At 35.4% G+C, this 7006-nt stretch overlaps 1 long non-coding RNA gene across 1 annotated transcript; it reads right to left on the minus strand.

Annotated features, from left to right (window-relative positions):
- Positions 1 to 5: 5 nt before the first annotated feature.
- On the minus strand, positions 6 to 6430 carry LOC105532525. Its single transcript, XR_001004994.1, has 2 exons — positions 6301 to 6430; positions 6 to 581 (listed from the first exon to the last, which is right to left on the minus strand). It is a non-coding gene; the product is annotated as an uncharacterized LOC105532525 (long non-coding RNA).
- Between the last annotated feature and the right edge of the window lie 576 nt (positions 6431 to 7006).

The following is a 7006-nucleotide window of genomic DNA, read 5'->3' on the forward strand; positions in this document are numbered from 1 at the left end:
TTTTTTTTTTTTACTTTATTTGAAAAATTGAATGGTAAGACTCATTCGGATGCAAAGAACAGTTGCATTTTTATTGTCTAAAGTAATTCAATTAGTGGTCATTCTTTAAAACTTTGATGATTTCTCTTGACTATTTTCCTTATCAGAATGCAGACATGAAAAGCACAGGTGTCTTTTTGAGAAAAAAAAAAATCTTGCTTTTATGAAGAAAATATAAAACTAATAGTGGAAGAAGAATGTGGATGGGTTGAGGTGCCTCAGGCCGAGACTCACCTGTCTCACTAAGTGTGTCTCCTCACAGCTGACCTGCAGCTTCTGCCTTTCCTGAACACACACATTTTTATGTTTTCTTCATTCAGGTTGAATCATTAGATTCTAATAAAATCCTCTGGGAAAGACATTATATCTTTCAAACACTCGTATAAATCAGAACACCACCTAGGCAGAATAAGTGTTAGCTGACACCCAAAGTTACAAATGGCTTCGGTAATTAAGGTAGTACTGTGTTCCTGCTGTCACTTCCTATATTTTTTTTTAATCAACACATTTCTTAGTCCCATTGTCTTTTATGCCTGAGGTTTCTAAGAAAAGAGAAAACAAGATAGCTTCATTGTAGAGACTGACCTGGGAGCATGCACGTGACTTTATCTTTTCCTTTGCTATTAGTATATTTAAACATGGTTTATTACTTAATATGGAGAAAAATAAAATGAAATTAATGAAAGGGTAATAGAAACACAAATACTGAATTGAAGTTATGCCTTTTGATGCAATATGACCAGAAAATTTAATCATATTTCTGTATTTTTACCAAATATATCAACATAGAGATAAGCAAAGCTTTATTATCAGAAAGACATGGTATCCTTATATGTGAAACTCTGAGGACATAAACTGCTCATTATCCTTTTCCTTATCATACTGCAAGTACTCCTGTGTTTAACTCCATTTAGGCATCCCAAGGAACTGTAAACAGTATCACAGTTACCGCTAAAACAAACATTAAAAATAACCATATTAGAGATATCATTGATTATTTGGTCCAGACAGTAAATTCTAAAGCCATTTGGGTACTCACACATATTGTATCCTGGCATTTATAATTTCACATTCTTATAAGTGATTTCAAAACCCGTCTGATCCCTGCTATTCTAGAATATAAACATGAATATTTATTATTTTGTAATGGACACTAAGACTTTCCTTCATAAGTCAAAAGTCTAGTCTTTCTCCTTTAAGGGAGATACTGCTGAATGAAGCCAACAATCTTGATCCTTTTCAGGTTAATGTAAAATGAAGGATGAAGAACATAAGTAGCCATGGGAATCTCAAGGATGCTAAGTCTCTGTTATGAAATATGCCTTCTGCCTAGTCAGAAATGACTCAGTACTCCTCTTACGCTCCATTGCCTGGGAGTATTCAGAGCAAGATGAATTGTCGGCAAAGTGTCATGCTATAAATCTCACAATCAATGCACTCATCAGAATGGACACCTTTCATTCAGTGGTGGAAAGAAGCAATAATAACATTTTAGAGGCTGCTTTTTGAAATAATATTCTGGATGCAAGCACTTAAAAGGACTTGAAGTATTACCCAGTGACCTCTGGAAGAAAACTGCCTTCTTAGGGAACCTAAGGTCTGTCTTATTGTGCCTTTGCAATACATTGAGAAGTAACTTGAGATTGAGATGTACCTGAATGACTATGAGATTGCCTATAAATATTAATTTCATCTAGATATTAATTCTTTCTGGAATCTCCCTACTTATAAGAGAACGGGCCACTTCCAAAAGACCTATCAGAGTATTTCAGTCATTGAAACTCATGCCCAGAAAAATGACCAACAAGCTGTGATTTTGTTGCTCTCGTGGTCTGTCAAAATCTGAAAGTTTAAAATTTCTCTTACAGGAAAACAAACTTGTATCCCCTCTAAAGAATCTATGAGCAAGTTGGAGCCTTCAGGCGATAATGCTTTACTATTAAAAAATATAAGCCAGGTGCGATGGCTTATGCCTGTAATCCCAGCACTTTGGGAGGCCAAGGTGGGTGGATCACTTGAGGTCAGGAGTTCAAGACCAGCCTGATCAACATGGTGAAACCCCGTTTCTACTGAAAATATAAAGATTAGCCAGGTGTCATGGTGCGTACTTGTAATCCCAGCTACTCCAGAGGCTGAGGCAGGAGAATTGCTTGAACCTGGGAGGCAGAAGTTGCAGCGAGCTAAGACCGGGCCATTGCACTCCAGCCTGGGCAACAAAAGCGAAACTCCATCTCAAAAAAAATAAAAATAATAAATAAATATTATGTTACCAGTGCAAGTTAACTCTAACTGGTTTTTGATAACTCCTTTTGTGCAAGGTACAGGGAAGATTATAATCGTCCTGTTATCTTTTGTTACTACATGAGTTTTAATGGACTTTCTGTTTATTGATTTCTCTTCCTAAATAATCATCCGTGAAGGGATGCATAATGCTGCTTGTGCTAAATAATTGATAGCATGTAGAGTTACTGGGAAAGCTATGACAAGCTGGAAGATGTCGCAGAAAGAGGCTTAGTAGCACAGTGATAAATATAATAAGAGGCCAGTGCTGTCAGGAGAGGAATATCATATGATTAATTGCTCTATTACTTTTTCTTGGTCTTCAGAAAAGCAAGAGGATATTAAAAAGGAAGTAGAAAACAAAGAACTTTGTTGAGTGCTGCTTCTTCTTACTCATTCATTGGGGTAGAGGGTGAAAGAAAATGCTTTAGTTTCTGTTATATCTTTATTTGTAGAAAGCTGATGCAATAATAGATTCTGTTCAAATTGTATAGAAAAATACTCTTCCATAATGATAGGTTAATTATTTTAATTTTACAGGAGTATTTACAAAGAATGTCTATTTCCAATGAATTAGCTATTATTTTGAATGTGGATTATTGAAGGAAACTGGAAATGCCAAAACTGTTAGCACAGTAAACATGAACTGCATCAGAAATAGTCCTGGTGCCCAAAGAAAACAGGGATTTGTATTTAAAATTAGGTTATGTTTGTTTTAAATTATTGACAAATATTATATCAAAAACATCCTTTCTTAGGAGTGTGTGGTTATGAAGTTATACTGTAACCTTTTACACACACACACACACACATACATACAGACATGTCTCGATGGCTTCAATAGAAATAAAAATCGGTTTCACATTGTATTAAAGCATATAACTTCAAAATTACCATGAAGTTTGTGAACTTATCTTTATGTAATTATACAATAATTTGTTAAAATTATTGGTCTTGCAAATAAAAATACAATTTTTAAAAATTCGACCATAATTTCATTTCTCAAAATGTAAATCCTAAATTTTAATTTGATATTATCAAGTTTCCAAAACTCACCAGAGTGCTAGGCTGGATATATATGTGTATCACGGGACCCAGACAGATGGATATATATTGAAGCCATATGTAAGAGAATATATTTTAGAACGTTTTATTGCCAAAAAGTGAACTTGGTACCTTGGTTCTGATAGGATGAGTGGGGCAGGGGTGGAGGTTAATACACATCTTCTGTAGTCAACTTTGGTATTTTGGTTTCTCTCTATCTACTGTCTTCTAATGTGTGCAAATTTTTTACCACCTAAACTACTACTAATTACATAACTGCTTACAGGCTGATTTTTGTGTGTGTGTTTTGTTTGTTTGTTTTTGTTTTTTTGAGACGGAGTTTTGCACTGTCGCCTGCGCTGGAGTGGAGTGGCACGATCTTGGCTCACTGCAACCTCCACCTCCCGGGTTCAAGTGATTCTCCTGCCTCAGTATCTCAAGTAGCTGGGATTACAGGCACCTGCCACCATGCCCAGCTACATTTTTGTATTTTTAGTAGAGACGGGGTTTCATCATGTTGGCGAGGCTGGTCTCGAACTCCTGACCTTGTGATTTGCCCAACTCAGCTTCCCAAAGTGCTAGGATTACAGGCATGAGCCACCATGCCTGGCCTATAGGCTGATCCTTTAAGCAGAAGATATTACAACAGAAATCTCCACAGTTTATCTGTTTAGCACAGTGTATGCCATAAACATGGATCATTCTCTCCCATTCATCAAAATAATGTATATTACTGATAAGATATTGTTTCTTTCATCCAGCTCCTGCCATTTCTATGAATTTTAATCTATAGATACAAAATAAACCTTGTAAAATTGTTGCCACATCCCTATAAATTTAAACAATAGCACTAGTTTTGAAACAATAGCATAGTGTATGATTTATTTTCTTCTTTAGCTTTAAACATATGATGACATATCCCATACACTAGGATTTGTTAAAAATATATGTAAATACATTGTTCACATTCCTATTTGAACCTTTGAGGTAAATGCCAAATATCAGAATTATCTCTACTGAAGGAAGAATGTAGTTCTTATTTAAAACAAATAACTAAGTTCATCCAATTTTACTTAGCTTTTCAGTATCAATTCCAAAATCTCATACTGGATTATTTTCAAAACTTAAACATATTAATTTACAAAAAGTATTTTGCTAAGTAACATAGGAATTTTAATTAAATTACTAATTTAGGACTTAACAGCCAAGGTCATGATAGGTGCTATGGAGAACAGAAAGCTACAGTTTATTATTCACAAAGCAGCCAGATATTACCTTTAAACATAAATCAGATTATTTCCTTTCTCTACTTAGCTTTCCTTGGCAATTGGTACAAAGTTCAGAACCTACAACAGGGTAAATCAGACAATAAATAAGCCAATAAATCTGGACCCTTACTAACTCTCCAATCTCATGAAATGCTACTTTCCCCTTAGCTCTTTAGGGCCTAGCCCATTTGCCTTCTTTCTATTCTCCCACCTTGGACATTTACATTAGCTTTGCCTTTACTAGGAATTATCTGCCTACATCACTTTGCAAGGTGATCTCTATTTGTCAGAAGTCTCAGTTTAAACATCTCTTCCTTAGTGAGGCCTTCTCTTACACACAAGTTGCAAATCATTGACTATTGTATCACTCTTTTACAGACTTTTATAGTATATATCAGTGTCTGAAAGTGTCAGACAGTGTTTGCTTAATTATTTAATTCATTAATTTGCTTCTTCGCAGCATTTACCTATTGTGATAGGCAGAAAAAGGCCTTCCAGAGATGTCAACATTCTGAAATCTGAGCCTGAAACACATTACCTAACATGGCTAAAGGGATGTGGTTCTAGATGTGGTCAAATTTAAGGACCTTGAGATGGAGCAATTATCCTAGATTGCAGCTGGTATGCCTAATCTAATCACAGGAATCCTTACAAGTAGAGAAACTTTCCTGACTGTAGTCATTCAGATAGACATGTGGTTATGGAAGAAAATCACAGACGGGTGCAACATTGCTGGCTTTGAAGATGGAAGAAAGGAATCACAAGTCAAGGAATGTGGGTGATCTCTAGAGCATAGAAAATGCAAGGAAACTGATTCTCCCCTAGAGCTTTCTGAAAGACATGCAGGCCTGCCAACACCTGGATTTAATGTCCCACACTGGACTTTCGACTTAAGAAATACAAGATATTGTTTTTGTACTGGTTAAGCCATCAATATTGTGGAACTGTGTTATAGCAGCGATAGAAGACTAATACAACCATGAAAACTTCAAGATCAGAAACCCCATTCATCTGTTCCATTCTTTATGGCCAGAGCCTAGAAATGGGCGTGGTGCACAGATGTTACTCAGTAAATCACTGTTAATACACAAACTCATGTTGAAATTAACCAGAAATAAACACATCCTTGAAGATATGTATTAGATAAGACATATGTTCTTTTAAAAATACAATTAAATAATATTTTATCAGCTAATATATATTCTCCAAATTGCTCTAGACATTATATAACATAATTATAAGTAAAAGAGTACATTATTGCTAAAAATAGCCCCTATATTCTTAATGAAATAAATGACTGATAAAGCCTCCCCAAAATGTGTCCAAAAGTCAAGAGAATAGTACAATGAACACGGTGTACTCATTTCCCAGCCATACAATTCATCAACTCATTATCAGTCTTTCTTCATCTCATCCCATCCATTTCCCTTTCTTTATAATATTTTGAAGCAAATTCAAGATCTCATGTAATTTCAACAGCAAATATCTCAATATGTATCTTTAAAAGGTAAAGACTGAATATATCCTAATTAACAATTTCCAAAGTTACAAGTCATTTTTGCCCCCTTGATTCTGTTATACCATCCACATGATTTGATTTGGTCAATGAGGTGTTAGTGGATGGCATACAGAGATACTTGAACAAGTTAGGTGTGTTTCCTCTGCTTACCCTTTCCCTGTGCCATTACTGTGAGGACATTCCCAGTATAGCCCACTAGAGGATGAGAAACATGGAATGAGCCAAGTCATCCCAGTCATCAAAGCTAAAGGCATCCTAGCTCAGATTCCTGACAGTGACTCTAGGCTTGTGAGTGAGCCTAGATGAAATCACTCCCCTACAGATCCGAGCTAAACAAATGCTCATTGTTCTATGTCACTGAGTTTTGAGGGTTATTAGCATTAAAACGGCAATAGATAAGTCGTACAAATGTTCTATGTTATAAATTAGTGATGGGTTTAGCAGAGATCTTTAATCTCATTTTTCCCCCCTGGGATAAGGATTTAGGTTTGAGGAGATCAAAATCTTATGAAAGTTAGAGAGCTCCATTTGAGAAAAAGAATGATATAGAACAAATACACAATGAGATACGAAAGTGAACATACTTTCAGAATGAAAAAAATATATAGTAGCCTTGGTAATCTAGGTACCTGTGTTGTGAGGTTTGTTTAGCCAAATAATTGCAATCTGGCTTCCGATCTCTACCCAAAACATTCAATAAACTCCAGCACTCACAGAGGCCCAAGAGCTTAAAGAAACACCAGTTGCATTAGTTTTACAATAAATCTGACTCTCTTCTTACTTAATGGTGTAATTTATGTAAAGAGAATGTCAGATGAAGTACTATTAAAATAAGATAACAATTGTAACCTTTTTT

The sequence above is a fragment of the Mandrillus leucophaeus genome, unplaced genomic scaffold, assembly GCF_000951045.1.
Source record: "Mandrillus leucophaeus isolate KB7577 unplaced genomic scaffold, Mleu.le_1.0 Scaffold965, whole genome shotgun sequence".
Taxonomy (NCBI): Eukaryota; Metazoa; Chordata; class Mammalia; order Primates; family Cercopithecidae; genus Mandrillus; species Mandrillus leucophaeus.